The sequence below is a fragment of the Mus musculus genome, chromosome 4 (genome assembly GCF_000001635.26).
Source record: "Mus musculus strain C57BL/6J chromosome 4, GRCm38.p6 C57BL/6J".
Lineage (NCBI taxonomy): Eukaryota > Metazoa > Chordata > Mammalia > Rodentia > Muridae > Mus > Mus musculus.
This window is the reverse complement of record NC_000070.6, coordinates 57,529,624-57,546,491: the sequence shown is the minus strand read 5'-3', so window position 1 is coordinate 57,546,491 and position 16,868 is coordinate 57,529,624. Positions and strand designations below refer to the sequence as shown.

General features: G+C 44.8%; 1 protein-coding gene across 2 annotated transcripts in view, besides 2 other annotated features; it reads right to left on the bottom strand.

The window, feature by feature from the left end:
• Positions 1-16,868, bottom strand: part of Pakap (paralemmin A kinase anchor protein) — a 462,510-nt gene that overhangs the window by 350,493 nt on the left and 95,149 nt on the right. The gene's annotated exons all lie outside the window — the stretch shown is intronic.
• Positions 139-4,113: an enhancer, noted in NCBI's record as "VISTA enhancer mm27". NCBI's record gives its function as "enhancer in: limb[7/10]" and the evidence as "EXISTENCE:transgenic organism evidence [ECO:0001131][PMID:17130149]".
• Positions 6,267-10,092: an enhancer, noted in NCBI's record as "VISTA enhancer mm1344". NCBI's record gives its function as "enhancer in: heart[5/6]" and the evidence as "EXISTENCE:transgenic organism evidence [ECO:0001131][PMID:17130149]".

The following is a 16,868-nucleotide window of genomic DNA, read 5'->3' as shown; positions in this document are numbered from 1 at the left end:
CACAGCTCAATTTGGATGGGCACATTCCTGACTCCTCTCCTTGAAGAAGAGACAAGTTCTGCTACAGCAAACATACACAATGAACCGAGGAGTCAGAGCATAAATCTCCACTCTGGTGTTTTGTCTTGGAAACCCCAAGTGGCCTCTTGATGGACAGTCATTATCTTATGGAATATGAGACCTGTTTTCTGTATTACCACAGAGAACAGATGAACTATAGCCTGACCCAGAAAGCCAGGAGGCCTTGAGCTTGCCTTACTGTGTTAATTACATTTCTTATCACTGTGACAAGACACCCAACAGAAACACTTTGTACGTGGAAGAGCCTGTTTGAGCTCCTGGTTTCAGAGGCTGGCGTCTATTCAAGCAGGGAAGTCAATGGCACATACATGGCAGTAGGAACATGGTAAAGGCTCCTTACATCTAGACAGTCCAGGGAAGCAGAGAGACCTACACTGGAACCAGGTGCACACGGGCCATCTCTCATGACTTACCTCTAAAAACTAGGCCCTGCCTCCTAGAAGCATCTATTTTGGAGAATTAATATGGAATTACGAGTGTGAGATAATCAAGACACCTGTGTACATATCTTTACAAATGTGTGTAACACTTTTCAGGTTCATGTTACATACCTGTCTGTGTATCATAGGGACCAAGACTCATTTACAATTAACTCATGTAGATATTGAATATGCTGTTTATTAAGAGATGGGTAGGATCCGACAGACATTAAAAGACTTCAAGATCCAGCTCTGTAACCTTCAGAAGTTGGGTGTTTGATTTCCCCATGATTTTGGTTCAAGATCTTCTCTTTTTTTTCAAGTAGATCAGCACAGTTTTCCTACAACACTCTTCCTATCTTTAGTGTGGTACTGTCACATGGCAGACAGGGAGACCCTTTTAAAATGAAGTGCTTCTAGACATCATTTGTCTTTAACCTCTTTAAGAGTACTCCTCTTACTCTCAGAAGAAGAAAAAAATCCCCATGTCCTGAATTCTGTGATCAAGCTTGCTTGTGACCCTGTCCCGGCTGCTGTCGTCAAGCTCATCTGTACACTTCCATTCCTAGGCAAGGGGCTTCTCCATCTCCTTTTTTGGACAGGACATTCCTTTGGTTGAGATATTTGTGTCGTGTCCTTTTCCCCCTTCTGATATCAGGTCATCATTTAGCTCCTTCCTACTTAGTCTAGTTACTTCTCTGTTGCTGTGATAAAATACTCTGGCCGAAAGCAAGTTAGGGAAGGAAAGGGTTTGTTAGGCTTATACTTCCAGGCCACCGTCCATCGTTGAGGGAAGCTAGGCCAGGAACTCAAGCAAGAACATAAGATAGAAACCAAGGAGACATTCTGCTTGCTGGCTAGTATGCTCAGGCCCATCCTCACCTTGGTCCTGACCTGCCCAGGAAATGGTACCACACACCGTGGGCTAGGCTCTCCTACATCCATTAGTAATCAAAGCAATCCCTCACAGACACACCCACAAAACAAACCAATAAAAAGATAATTATTGAAGCCTTTCACAGGTAATTCCAGGCAGCATCACGTCGATAGTCAATGCTAGCCAGGGCACACTGACATTTCACAGATCCTAAGAAAGCAGAAGTCAGGCTCCTTCCCAGTCCTTTGGATTGAAATCATCCATAAAACAAGACTGACTGCTGTGTGATACTTAAGCACATGAACGTCTGAGAAGTTATGGTCTAGGAATTGTCCACGCATGCTCACCTTAGGGGCCACCTCCATCCTGAGAACTCTTGGACCAACAGACTACCTGGTCTACGTCAGGTGCCTTTCTCTGATTTCTTACCATCATATATATTCTTTTCTCCATATTATATTTTTTACACTATACTATTGTGGGTTCTTCTATTCCTAGTACATAGTCTGGTTAGTATATATTAGGTATTCAAAAATTTTTTCTCTTGATAAATAAAAAGAAGCGTCAGACCAAACAAAAGCATAAGCAGACCATTGTTCCTTAGAAAACGTTTCTGCTGCCATTAAATTTCTCTTAAACCTTCTCCATTTCTGGTTCTTGCTACATGTTCCACTGTCAAGAGCTCAGATCAAGGACACTCAGGTCTCTCCATCTTCCCTCAGACCAATTGCTGGAGACCTTGAACAAATGGACCTTCCAGCATTTTACCTGGCTGTGCGTTCAGCTCAGCCACTAAATAAAAGCTGCGGTTGCTGATGGCCTTTTTGAAGGGTCCCAACGTCTTTAGAAGTCCTAGCTTCATTTTGCTGGGTTTCCTGCAGGAGCTCACCGTCTCGATTTGGGAGCATGAGCTGAGTGCTTGCCCAGACCTCTGTAAAAACCTCAAGCACACGGAGGAGGGAAAAGAGCAAGAGCTTGTGGAGAAGCCCAGGCACGTAGCCACTCAGAAACCTTGAACCATCAAATGTGGGTGTGACTTTCAGAAGCAAAACTAAAGGGCTACTAGCCAAATCTCAGCATGGCCAGGGGTTCTCTCCAGAGGCTGGCCAGCCCTCAGGGCAAAGAAAAACAAACAAAAGACACATTCTTTGGCCTCCTGAGTGAAACAAAGACCCCACTGAGAACCCTGAGAGAAGTAGTAAAAGCCACAGAAATGCCCCCCCTCCCCCGTCTGTGGAGCCGGCATCTGGTTTCAATGTAAACATCCTTCAAATGTTTCCAGAATGAATACACATTTGAATAACTGAGTACTAAAGGGACCCCTCCCCCAGGGATATGGACAGAAAATGCTCACACCATGAGTCCCCTTCACTTCTTAGACCTTTTGGTGTGTGTGTGGGGGGGGGGGTACACTATGCACAGAAAAGGCACTTGCAAACAAATGAAACAGAACTGCCTGCAAAATTCAGGGCTTCCTGGCTGGTATGTTTAGAAACATGCACATGAACTTCACACCTATATATATATATATTCTTTATTTACATTTCAAATGTTATCCCCTGTCCTGGTTTCCCCTGGTTTTCCCTGAAAACCCCTTATCCCCTTCCCTTCCCTCTGCTCACAAAACCACCCACTTTCACTTCCTGGCCCTACAATGGGACATAGAGCCTTCACAGGACCAAGTGCCTCTCCTCCCACTGATGACCAAAAAGGTCTTTCTCTGCTGCCTATGCAGCTGGAGCCATGAGTCCCACCATGTGTGCTCTTTGGTTGGTGGTTTAGTCCCTGGGAGCTCTGGGGGTACTGGTTAGTTCATATTGTTGTTCCTCTTATGGGGCTGTAAACCCCTTCAGCTCCTTGTGTCCTTTCTCTAGCTCCTCCATTGGGGACCCTGTGCTCAGTCCAATGGTTGGCTGCAAGCATCTACCTCAGTATTTGTCAGGCACTGGTAAAGCCTCTCAGCAGACAGCTATAACAGGCTCCTGTCAGCAAGCACTTGTTAACATCCACGATAGTGTCTCCGTTTGGTGACTGTATATGGGATGGATTCCAAGATGGGGCAGTCTCTGGATGGTCATACCTTCAGTCTCTGTTCCACACTTTGTCTCTGTATCTCCTTCCATGAGTAATTTGTTCCCCTTCTAAAAAGGACCGACATATCCACACTTCGGTCTTCCTTCTTACTGAGTTTCATGTGTTTTGTGAATTATATCTTGGATATTCCAAGCTTCTGGGCTGATACCCACTTATCAGTGAGTGTATAGCATGTGTATTCTTTTGTGATTGGGTTACCTCACTCAGGATGATATTTTCTAGTTCCATCTATTTGCCTACGAATTTCATAAATTCATTGTTTTTAATAGCTGAGTAGTACTCCATTGTGTAAATGTACCATATTTTCTGTATCCATTCCTCTGTTGAGGAACATCTGGATTGTTTCCAGCTGCTGGCTATTATAAATAAGACTGCTATGAACATAGTGGAGCATGTGTCCTTATTATATATTGGAATATCTTCTGGGTATATGCCCAGGAGTGGTATAGCTGGGTCTTCAAGTAGTACTATGTCCAATTTTCTGAGGAACTGCCACACTGATTTCCAGAGTGGTTGTACCAGCTTGCAATCCCACCAGCAATGGAAAAGTGTTCCTCTTTCTCCACATCCTCGCCAGCATCTGCTGTCACCGGAGTTTTCACACCTTAAGTAGATGGCTCAGCAAGAGGCAGAGATGAGGATCGGGTGGAGAGGGAAGGGTCCCTGGGTGCAATGGCTTCTGTCTTAGAGTGTTTGCTGCTTGAAATCCTCACGATGAACTGTGTAGCTCTGAGACTGGAGGGCAGACATCCAAAAATCAGTGGCCATGATACAGTCTAGGGTGGGAGAGCAAACTCTGTCTTTCAAAAGAAGATAACAAGCTAGGAATGATGGCATGTGATTTTTCATCCCAGCAATTAGGTGAGACGGGAGGATCACCATAAGTTTGAGGCCAGTTTGGGCTATATAGAAGGATGTTGCCTCTAAGAGACAAACATAGAAAGGGTTTAACATAAAACTGGTTGTTCACGTTTAAAGAATGTCTATATGACAACCGAGTCTGGGTCTGAGTAATCATCACCCCTTCAGAAGACACATGGTGTCAGTTTGCTCCACTGTCAACTACCCTGTTCCATGGACCCAGGAAGGTCATCTACGCTGGGTTTCTGGTGCTTGTGTATACACACAGCCTGGAGCAGGGCCTTGAGGATGAGAGAAAAGGAAGCTTCTCCCTCCTGATTATGTATATATGTGTATATGTGTATATGTGTATATGTGTATATGTGTATATGTGTATATGTGTATATGTGTATATGTGTATATGTGTATATGTGTATATGTGTATATGCGTATATGCTTATATGCGTATATGTGTATATGTACATTCCAAATTCCAGCGCGTAAACAGGCAACTGTCAGCACATGTTTACACCATGATCCCCTTTCTAACACAGGCAACTGTCAGCACATGTTTACACCATGATCCCCTTTCTAACACATCAACATCAGCACCAATCATTGATCAAGGTAAAAAATACAAACACATGGGTTGAGAGGGTTTGGCCAGTAAAGTATCTGCACAAAGGACCTATGTTCAGATCACCAGCAGCAATATAAAAAGCCAGGTGTGTTGCTGCACACCTGAAATCCCCAGATACAACATCAGCTATGTTGCTAAATGTTGCTTGTTGGAGCAGGGCTCAGCAAATTCTAATCAAATAGCAGAGTTCTCTTTGATTGGACAAGGAAATCCCTGGGGCTCCATGGACAGCCATTCCAGCCAAAAATCAGTGTGCTCCAGGTTCAATGAGACATTACCCTGTCTCAAAAAAATTAGAACAGTGATTGAGAAGACACCTAATATCAGTTTTTGTCTGCACACATACCTATGCATACACATGAACACATATATACAAAACCTAAAAAAAAAAAAAGGAAGAGAGAAAAGGAAGGATGAGAGGAGAAAATGGAGAAGGAGGAGGAAGAGGAGGAAAGAGAGCAAGAGAGCAAAGGCAATCTGGACTTGCAGCCTTGTATCCTTCCCATTATCACCCTCTTTTTCTTGTTCTTTATTATGTATTGTGTATTGTGACCTAAAAACCCTGCCCTGTATTGAGAATGAGAAGCTGGGCTGCTGGTGTGCCCCCTGCAGAAGGGCAGCTCAGTTCCCAGCCCAGATGGGAAGAGCACAGAGCTGAGCCCAAGCCACTGATCAGATCTTATCTCCCTAGTTCTTCCACCACTCAGTTAAAGTAAAAAGACAAAAGTCTCCTTCACCTAATGGTTCATCAGCTGAGAGCCCTAGAAGAAATTAAACAGGTAAATATCAAGATGGCCACCAGCTTCCGCAGCGTGAAAATGACTCTCAGCTGGTAAATATTTTGGTAAAACTGGTCAAGGGAGCAACTTGGCAGCTGGTGTTCTTTGAAATGATGGAGCCACAGTATTTCAGCAGTGAGAACATGACTCTTTGATTGGAATTTGATGACCCCACCCCACCCCACCCCACCCAACACCCCCATCCACCCACCCCCCTGCTCACACAAGCAGCATTTAGCAAAGCCACGGCTGATGCTTCCTGCTCACAGACACTGTTTTACATCATGCAAATGACCAGCAGGGAGGACGGTTAGATTTATGTTCATCTTTTGATTCTACACCGTTGGGTAAGAGTTTGTACCACTTCTTCATAGGCCCCCGAGTCAAAGCTGTCAGCCATTTCCAGAAACAAAATAGAATATACTTTGTATAGCATTTCTAGAGTAAAATACCCACTTGATAAGTATTGATAATCAGGGAACCCTTAGGGAGACTTAGTAACTGGGAATCCAGCTGGGTGGCACAGCTTGATGCCAGCCACTCATAAAACAAGGGCACACACATAAGAAAGACACCATGAGGAATACAGCAGGATAAAATGTCTTGGCTTTTCCCTGCTAATGAACCAAGAACCTGAAGCTTGGTAGGTCAAAGGCCTTGGGGGAGAACCCAATGCAAAAATAGATATGGAATTAAAGCTAAATGCTTATAGTTATACCCAAAGATAATTGCGTCTCTCAACCCTCAGCAGAGAGATCTCTTCCCTCTAGTAGATGGTGATTAACAGAGACCAACCATTAGTCACTGTGCAAAGCATAAGGCAGAAGCCTCTCACAAACAGTAGTTTTCAGTTGCACCCATTAACTCTCGGCAGCCTTGACATCAGAGGCAGAACCTGAGCGAGACCAAACTAGACAAAAAGCCCCACATGGAGGGCTGAGGTGGTCATGAAGTCCTTCCCCTAACAGAGAATCTGTTGGCAACTGGTAGCTGTTAGGAGAGGGGAGCTCAGCTGTCTTCAAGGATTCAGACTCGGGGAGGTGGCCCATGCTCCAGTGGATGGCCCTATACCAAGGACACACTGGCACCACTAAGTGGGGTCTGTGGGCTTAAAAGGGGGAAAGAGAGAGAAGAGAGCACATGAAATTAGGAGGAGATAGTAGTTATGGAGACAGAGGTTGAGTTAAAGGGTGGACTTGACCAAAACATAGTATATGTATATTGATATTCTCAATCAACAAAAATGAGCATTCCAGCAGAAAATGTATTCAAGCCTTTTCGCCGCCGTTCAACAGTAGCTGGTACTTCCAGTGTGATCTCTCTGCCCTTAGGCCCTCAGTCTTTCTGGACTTGCTCCCCAGGATTTGCTCTGGTCACATCCCTTCTGCCATCTCTGACCTGCTGTGGCCTCTTTCCATTTGTGCCAGTTTAAAATCCTTCTAGAAGCCAGGAATGGATGCTGCTTTTAACCCCAGCATGCTGAAGGCTGAGGTAGACAGATCTCTGTGAGTTACAGACCTGTCTGGTCTACAGAAAGAGTTGGATGATGGCCAGAGCTATGTAGAGATGCTGTCTCAAAAAAACCAAACCAAATCAAACCAACCAATCAACCAACCAACCAACCAAAATCTGCTCAGAGCCAGACTGCTTAGGGTTCAGTTCTAGGTGACTCCACAGTAGCTCTGCTACGGTGGGTGTGTATTAATCCCCTATGCCTACGTTTCATCTACAAAATGCAAATTAGAACTAATATTATCAAATAAGGTTGATGTGAGGGGAGAGACTGTATTCCTAAAATAGAGCCGAATCCATCCATCCCCCTTCAGCAACCTGGAGCTAGCAGCTATGCATCTCTCTATTGGGCTAGCCGGGGTAGTCAGCATGAGGCCCAGAGGCTGCTTACAGTAGAAAGCAGCTATGAATTCTGCCCAACAAAAAAATTGTACGCTTACTTAAAATTTTTTGAGTTTTTTTTTTTTTAGTAACTTTGTAAAGGGTATTATTATGTCACATGTTCAAAGGTTAGACATTCCTTCTTTGGGTAGAATTCTTTTTAGGTTTGAGGACACTTCGGCAGGGTTCTCACAGTTATTCATCAATAATAATTAATATTTTCTTCCATTAACTCTGACTTTAAATTTGAATTAAATGATTAAGTGTGAATGCATAGGACCACACACATCTATTTTATAGCTTATATATTGCTCCATGTTTCTGCTTCTACACTGTACTGGGTGACTATCTTGATGAAGTGGGGGACACATTCCTCCACACTCTCCACGGAGCTATCTGGCCATTGTCTCTAAGTGGCCCTCTCAGCCTGTTGGCATCCCAAATCCATTATCAGGGAGCAGATCCTAGAACAAGAGGCTAAGTAGTTAGAAGTTACTGGGATTCAGATCCCAGGGGGTTGACAGGGTCATCTGTTCCCTGCTAGGGACACTGGAAGTGGCTATCATTCCCTTGTACCTAAGTGAGATCTCCATATAAGGGAAGGCCAAGCAGGCCTGTGAAGCTGCCTGAAGTGTTTCCTGAGGCTGTGTAGCCTCCAGACGGAGGGAGGGAGGGAGCGGCACCCTGGCAAGGATTCCAGCACACTTCATCTAATCCCAGCCATAACAAAGCATCAATTGTTCCTCCAGAGCACCGAGCTTCTTGAGATGGTCAAAGCCTTCCTTCTATCTTTTTACTAGCTGGGGGCAGTTGGCTTTCTTGCACTGTTTTGGATGGAGTCACAACACAAATAAACTGCATTCTGGCCTCAAACCCAAAACTAGAGTACAGTGTGGTCACTGCCAGGGCAATTTAGGGGGCCATGTAAATCAAATGCAGAAGCCAGGAGCCCAACAGCTGCCCCTGGAAGGCTCCTGAGAGGAAGGCTTTATTGTTGGTCACTTTCCCCTCAGAGTGTTTACTGCTCACAATCCAAAGACTTTCGCCTGTTTTTCTTTCTTTTTAATTGTTGCTAAAAATCTAGTAGCTGAGGATAAGAAGATGGTTTGGTGGCAAAATCTCACAGAAACGTGAGGACCTGAGTTCAGAATTCCCAACATCTACATAAAAAGCCAAGTGAGCAGAGAGTTTGTAATCCCAGTTCTGGGAGAGGTAGAGACAGGAGGATTCCTCCTGCTTGGTGGCCAAACTGCCTAGCCACATTGGCAAGCTCCAGGCCAGCCAGGCAGGGATCCTATCTCAAAAACTAAGGTGGAGACATCTGTTGAATGGGATACCTGACATTGACCTTGGGCCCTCTCACACGTGCTCACAAGTATGAACACATGTCCATTGTAAAATGATCTACCAGCTGAATAACGCGTTGGACATCTAAGTGGGACTGAGGCTGGGAAAGGTGTGAGCAATTTATACTCTGCCATTCCCCTCTTGCCCTCCCTTGAGATCAAGTGTGTGTATGACATGTGTGTGCTTGCATACACACACCATAACATACATACATACATACATACATACATATACCCACAGAGACACTCACATCCCATAATACACACACGTGAGAGGGAGGGAGAGAGAGAGACAGAGACAGAGACCAGAGGTGACTTCAGAGGTTCAGGAAGGAGAGAATGAGGACAGCATCCCCTCAGCCAAGAAATTATGTCTAAGAAGAAGTGAGAAGTGTGGACTATGTGTTCCATCCATGGGCATGGCAGTGTGCACATGATATGAACCTTCGATCCTCTTGAGTCTCGAACTCAAACCTTTCCCTGAGGACCAGAGCAGGTAGCACCCCTGGGTCCTGATGCAAACCTTCTATTCTCTCCAACTCAAAACTCAGAACCTTTTACCGAAGACTACGTGGCAGGTAGCAGCATCCCAGAGACTGTGAGGTCCTGACATTACTATGGGAACACTGGCCATTCTCAGAACATTCCTGGAGTCTATCACTAGATTGCAGCAAGTGGCTCTAAGGCATGATGAAGCTCTGTGGGGAAGAGGGAGACTCCAACCACAATTTCCTCGATTTATCTCCACTGAGGTGATAACACGGTGACCTGTGAGCTTAGCTCCTCTTACCTTCAAAGTCCTTATGAATTTATAAGCGGCACAGTCTAGCAGAGACCCCCCACCAACCTGCTGACAACCTTCTGCTTCAAAGCAGAAAGATGCTGAGGCAGAGCTATGAGAAGACTGTCCAACTGCGCCGTGATACTGTGACTGGCAAGGCTGTTCTTCATCCTGGTGATTGTCTGGACTGTGAGAAACACGTTCTGTGCATTGGCCTTTATCATGATTCCTATTCCGATTATTCTTAGGAACTTGAAATGGCTTTAATTTTTAGGTAGAAATTGCAGTCTTTGCTCTTTAAAGCCTGCACTATTTCTCCCATCATCGATGCACACTTTCCCCTCTTGTTACACTCTGAGGGAAATTTAAATTATTTTTTCCAATAATGATTTAATGCCAGTGCTCAGCTTCACTGTTATTTACCGTCTAGTCAGAATTTTACTTTCTCCTGGGTTTCTGGAGTTCAGAGTTAAGAGTCCATTTTGCAATTCTATTGTGCCTTGCCTATGTTTTACCCCCAGCCCTATGTTCCTGTGGTTTTCTATTTCTGCTTTGATAAAGACACAAACTAGGACACAAACTAAAGAACACACTCACAGATCAAGGACGGTAAAGAATATACTTTGTCATGTGCTGGAACTATTCAGTAATCGTTGCTGAGTTTTTATGACAAGCAATATGCTAACGCTTGATGTTGGGGACAGAAATGCAAACAAGATTTGTCTCTGATTGTCAAAGTGCGTGTGTGTAAATGTGTATGCAGTTACACATTGAGAATGTCATGATCAGGGGCTGGGGAGATGGCTCGGTTGGGGAAGCGCTTGTTCTGTAAGCATGAGGACCTGAGTTCGGATCCCTAAGCATCCACGTGCAAAACTGAACCAAGCTGCACTCTTTGTAACTACAGCCCTGGAGAGGTGGAGACAGGTAGTTCCCCAGGACCTATTGACCAGCCAACCCAGCCCAGCCCAGTTCCAGGCTAATTCCAAGGAAAGTCGGAGAGTCTGTTTCAAAACAAACAAACAAACAAACAAAAAACAAACAGCAACAAAAAGGTGTCCAGGGTCTGAGGGGTGACACACAAAAATAACCTCTGGCCTCCACCTGCATGTGCACAAACACATGCATGCACATGTACAAAGGAACACATATGTACAACAACTACATGTTAAGAGTAAGGTGATGTAGCTCAGTGGGAGAGCGTTCGCCTGATAAGCTTCAGTCCCTGAGTTCAAGTCTCAAACCTGGGGGAAATCTCTACCATTAATAATCATAATCGTGATACAAGGTAGAAAGTGTTAATTTTCATTAAAAAGGCTTAAATCTTGGGAGCTAGGGAGATGGCTCAGAGGTGACTAGCATTGACTGCTCTTCCAAAGGACCCAAGTTCAATTCCCGGCAAGGATATGGTGGCTTATAACCATCTATAATGAGTTCTGGTGCCCCCTTCTGGTCTGCAGGCACACATGCAGGCAGAATATATACATAATAAATATAAACATAATAAATTAAACCTTTTTGTAAAAGGCTTAAATCTCAAAAGCTATTGAGAATGCTCTGCATTTCAGTTTGTTTCCTCCTTGCTTATACAATCGATATCTGCAGCACATTTTCTACTCGATCTAAGAAGAGTAGTCACTTTCACAGTTTTGTTTTTCAATGTAATTCTTTAAATAAAGTAAGTGCTCCCTAGCCTGCCCCTCAGCAGCCACGCTCAGGATGGGGCTGGCCCTTTTGACGCCCATCTTTCACATCTGCGGAGCATCTGGAGGTGTGATGACCCCACGGCCATCGCTGGAGGACAGGTGAAGGGACAGCTATTACCCAGGCAGCAGATTCACTGCAGCTTGGATTCTTTGAGTCCCTTGACTCAACCTATGTGAAAAACAACTCCAGGAGCGTGTAGACTCTTGTGTCATAGAACCAGAGGAGTACAGACACTTGTGTTACAGAGCTTACTCCTTAGACCCATCTATCCGCCAAGTGGACGGGACCACATTTCCTAACGTGTGTTTATGGGAGAGGAGAAAAGATACCCCCTTTGCTTTGCTCTTTTTTTGCCGGCGGGGGGGGGGGCGCATCTCTAAAGCTGGTGGATAGAGAAATGAGGGTGGAGGGGACCAACATGTTGGCTGTCTTACAGGGAAGTAGCTGTGTCAGCACAGGAGACAGAAGGCATCCCCCTTTCCTGCCTCTCTCTACCCCTCCCACCTTGCCTCCAGCTCTGCCGTTCCCTCCAGGAGATCACGGGCTCTGGGACACTGTGTTTTCCACTCAGTTCAGGGCTCTGAGTCTTTCTGAGAAGTTGGATGAGCTACAGCAGGGCTGCGCTCCAGACATCCTTCCTCTGTTGTCCACAGATGCTTTCTAATCTTCCTTATCCCAAGTATGACAAGCATAAATCAAAAATAGAAGCAAAGCTACCCGAGCGAGGGCTCAGCATATGGTTATGTGGTCTGGGTCAAAGGACTATATAATCCTGCATTCATATTACAAACGCCCTGTAAAGCTGAGACGTAACAAGCCCAGTGGAAATGGTCAAGGTCTGTGGGAGACCCTATAGAACAAAGACAAGTGATGACATCGCGTGCTAAGGGAGAAGAGCAGACTTAGTCGCTGGAACTCAGATGTTTATTCTTTCATTGAGTACTGAAAGCGTGCTAAGCCTTGTCCTAGGTGCCAAAGGTGAGGATAGAAATGTAAGCAAGAAAGGGTTCTTGCTTTCGAAATAAATGTGTGCCTGTGGTGTGTATGTGTTTTTAAACTGCACACAAACGGACTGGAAAGATGGTTCAGGGCGTAAGCTGCATAAGAGTGAGACGTGAGATGTGAGTTTAGATTCCCTAGCCCCCTTGGAAAGAGCTGGTTGTGGTAGTGAGTCCCTCTAACGCCAGCAACTGGGGAGCAGAAACAGGTGTATCCCCAGGACTTGCTGGGCAGCCAGCCTAGGCAATTGGTGAGTTCCAGGTCAACTAAGGAGACACCCTGCCCCCCCCCCAAAAAGAAAAAGATGGAGAATGACCATAAAGGGCATATGACTTTAACCTCTACCTTCTCCAGGTTAATGTGCAGATGAACACACCCTCCCTCACTCACAAACACTCACTCTTACTGTATACATATGCACGCACACACTAACAACTACCTACTGTATACACGTGCACGCACACACTGACAGCTACCTACGATGCGATGCAAAACGTGTGCATTTCCTTAAGAAGGTCTTCAAACTTCCCAGTGGCTCACTTGAACTTAGAGAAAGGCATTGGACTTTTGTCATTGTCATTGTTTGCCTGTGATGGATGTCCCTCTCCCAACAGAACTCAATAGGAAGGTACAGATACGATGTTTTGAGTAAGTGACAAGGAATTGAATATCTGAGTCTTTCCACCACATTTCTTCACTCACAAAAAATTGGTGCACATTGGGTTTTAGAACTCAGCCTAAATGATAAGACTGCGCAGGACAAACAACAGTGTTAAGCCTGGGGAGACTGCTCAGTCTGTAGAGTTCCTGCCATGCAGGCACAAGAATCTGGGTTCCAATCCCCAGAATCCATGTAAAAGCCACGAACAGTATGCTCCTGTAACCCCAGCACTGGGGGGCAGCGTCAGGCCCAGCCATGAACCTCATTGGCCAGCCAGTGTTGCTGAATCAGAGTCTCAAACATACAGGGGAACAGTGATACAGGAAGCACGCCCACTTCAACTGCTGGCCTCCGTATGCATATGCAATCTATATGCATATGTACTCACATACACCCATGTACACACCTACACTAGCAATCACAATTCAAAGAGTGCTAATCATTAAAAAATGATAAATCAAATTTCATTTCAATTAAAATTTCTGCCCTTCAAAAGGTAACACTATAATAGGAAGTATGTAAAATGGGAGGCCTGGACAAAATATACATTATGTATAATTATATATATATATATATATATATATATATATATATATATACACACACATATTACATATCTATCCATATACTATGTGTAACATAGTAACATAGCATGTATAACATATATAGAAAGATGGTGTCTTTGTTTGTTTTCCTGTTGTTTTGATAACATAATCTGACAAAAGCAACTCAAAGGAGAAGGGTTTATTCTGGCTCACAGATCATGAACACATTCCATCATGGGGAGGGCATGCAGGTGACAAGGCTTGAGGGAGCCGGTCACAACACATCTGAAGTCAGGAAGCAGAAAGCACCAGGTGATCATGCTTAGCTCACGGTCTCCTTGTTAGACAATCTAGGACACGAACCTAGGGAATGGTGCTGCCCACTTTCAGCATGGGCCCTCCCACCTTATTTAACTTAATCAATATCATTCCTCACAGGCATGCGCAGAGGTTAACTAGTCCCTCCCTGATATGCCTGGAGATCTGTGATTCCAAATCCTTGACAACATAATAATCCTCTCCAACAAATGAAGAAGAAAAGATGTAGATCTGTCAAAGGACTCCTATTTAAAAGACATCATTGAAAGACACTGCACTGATTCTTGCAGGCAAAATGGTTTGGCAGATAAAGGTGCTTGCCATCAAACTTGAGCATCTGAGTTCAATTCCTAGACTCATGTAATGAAAAAACAAAACTGACTCCCTAAAGTTCTCTGGCTTCTGGACAAAGGTTGTGGTATGTGTGCATGTGTGTGTGTGTGTGCACACACACTAAGTTTTAAAAAGAATGTACCCATGCTAAAAAGCAGATGACACTGTGTTCAACATTAGGACTCAGCAGTAAACTATAAGAGTTAAAAACGACAGTGAGGAGTGGGGACATGTATGGCACTTGTACAGCATGCACAAGGCCCTGGGTGTGATCTTTGGTGTTGGGGTGTGGAGAACCCACAGGAGTGAGGTGTATTTCAAGTTTTCCAGAATGATTAGAACAGAAACAAACTCACTGAGCAGAACCAACTGTCTTCAGGCTTATGGAATAAGAGATAGTGAGAGTGTAGAAGAATACCAGCACTTGGAAAAGATGTCCCTCGATGATGTACCTAGGAGCGGGGAAAACAATATTTACAGAAAGATGTGCTAGAGAACATTCAAAGCAGCTCTATTCAAAATAATTTCGGGCCAGGCAGTGGTGGCCCATGCCTTTAATCCCAGCACTCGGGAGGCAGAGGCAGGCATATTTCTGAGTTCGAGGCCAGCCTGGTCTACAGAGTGAGTTCCAGGACAACCAGGGCTACACAGAGAAACCCTGTCTCAAAAACAAAACAAAACAAAAAAATCCCAGGCAGGAACCAACCTCAAGATGGATCAAATGAAGTAGGATAGAGTTCCCATACTGGAGAGGACTCAGCCATGTACAAGTGGGAGATGTGTGGTTCTCTGTGACATCACTATGTGCTATGTACTAGTGAGAAAAGGGTGGTCTCTATAACATCACTATGTAATAGTGAGAGATGGGTGGTCTCTATGACATCATCCTGAGTGATCCTGTTTTGAATCATCAGATTCAAAACATTGTGCTTCCTGATTCTAGAACAATGACCAAGTCAGAACAATGAAACAGTCCTACAGGAACTTACCTAGGCTTACAAGGCATATCCTGGATTTACACTACAGCTACAGAGTGTAGGTAGCTGCCACAGTCCTGCAGAATGAATGCTTAAGAGCTGAGTGAAGCTCTCTTGCTCTTGTCTTCTTGCTCCTGCTCTGTCCATTAGCCCCTTCTCCCCTCTCTCCCCTCCCACCTCCCACCTCTCTCTCCACGTGCTCATGGCTGGCCTGCCTCTCTCTCTCTCTCTCTCTCCCTCTCTCTCTCTCTCTCTCCCTTTCTCTGTCTCTACTACCTTATCAACTCCCCTTACTATACCTTGAATAAACTCTATTCTATACTTTAAAAAAAAAGCTTAATTGAATAAAGCAATGGTCTGTGCTGTCCTGAATGCCATAGGCCCTGCCACCTCCCCATCCATCCACCTCCACGTCCCTGTTACTGTTATCCTCTGTGTTGCTCACTCCACAGGAATTGTGCTGGTCCTCATGTGTCCTGAGTATACCAACAGTCTCCAGACTCAGGGACAACTCCTTGATGTTGTCTCTAACTAGCACAGTCTTTCTCAACCTTCTTAATGCTGTGACCCTTTAATACAGTTCCTCATGCTGTGGTGACCCACAGCCATAACATCATTTTCATTGCTACTTCATAACTCTATCTTTGCTACAGTTACGAATCCCAATGTAAATATATTTGTTTTTCAATGGTCTTAGGTGACCCTTGTGAAAGGGTCATTCAACTCCGCCCCCCAAAGGTGTTGCAACCCACAGCTTGAGAGCCACTGCTCTAGAATTCTTACACACACACACACACACACACACACACACACACACACCTACACGACTTGTTTCTCTACCTCTATTGGATCTGCACAACTGCCGTGCTAGCAAAGACTCCTCCTTTCCCAAACATTTTCTCTAGACTACAAGTGTGTTCCCCACTACTTCCTAGCCCTGCTCGCTCGCGTTGACCACAGCACTCATCAACACCTAATACATAAAAGTGTCCATTTCACCTGTCTCTACTTTCTACCTGTCTCCTCTGGGATGAGTATCATAGCAGCAGTGACTTTCTCCTTTGCCATTGTTTCCTGAACAGCTAGTACGATCTTGGGCCCAGAGGAAGGGTCTTCGAAGAAATTGCTGAGTGTGTACAGGAGCACGTGAGTAGAAGGTATGGTAGAACACATGAAAACCATCACCTTAATGCTTTTTAAAACGGAGACTTCTCTTTCTCATGACAAGCCAAGACACTGCATTTTAAGATCCAAATAAAATGAATAGCAGATGTGTTGCAGGAAAAATAAACAGCCTACTTCAAAGAACCCTGAGATACTTTCCAGGACCTGTGTAGCCAGCTCAGACAAATGTTTTAAGATGGGAAGTGGAACGGGCTGATGTATGAAACTATCTTTTGTGTGTGGGGTGGAAGTTCCTAGGGCAGAGATGCCCTGGGGTGACCAAGTCCTGTGATCCTTCCCTGGGGCACCGCTGAGACTGGCTACACAGCTATCATTTGCATCCACAGTCAGAATGCAAGTTATTGAAATTGTCTAATACAAACTAAGGGGGCCGAGGTGCTTCCCAGCTCAACC